Source organism: Pezoporus occidentalis, unplaced genomic scaffold, assembly GCF_034315485.1.
Source record: "Pezoporus occidentalis ecotype Australia unplaced genomic scaffold, CSIRO_AGI_Poc_V1 ctg66, whole genome shotgun sequence".
NCBI classification, from domain to species: Eukaryota; Metazoa; Chordata; class Aves; order Psittaciformes; family Psittacidae; genus Pezoporus; species Pezoporus occidentalis.
This window is the reverse complement of record NW_026916009.1, coordinates 405,557-406,145: the sequence shown is the minus strand read 5'-3', so window position 1 is coordinate 406,145 and position 589 is coordinate 405,557.

Genomic DNA, 589 nt, shown 5'->3' with positions numbered 1-589 from the left:
TTCAGTGCTTTCCTGAAATGAAGTATAACTGTACATGTTTTTATATTGACTTTTTTCCTGAAACCATGTCCAAAGCAGTTATTTTAGACAAAAAGTCACTGTGGGCTCTTGTCAAGCAATAACGGACCATGCTGGTAAGGAAATATGTCTCTCTAGGGCACTGTTCAAATCAAGTGGTGGTGGCTAAAGTGAAATCTCAAATTCCGAAAGAAATACAGGATTAGGGTGTGGTGGATTTTTTTTATTATTATTATAATTTATTTATTTGTTTGGGTTTTGGTGTGTTTCTTAATAGCTTATCTATCAATTTTGTAGGTGAATTTCACATTCCTTAATGGGGGGACGGACAGAAAAGTTATAATGAGAACAAATAGCAGTGAGTTACTCCAGAATGTCAGCCTTAAATTTTAGTTTCTGTGTTTTTTAAACTTTAATTTAGTGTACCATTTGTTATATATTTATTACTGTAGTTGAAACTTTCAGTAAAATATTTAAATCTAAAGCAGCATCCAGTTAAATGTATTGGAGTTCAAATATTTGTTTAAACAGACACTGAATAATCTGTTTAAAATAGTTGAATTAAAATCTT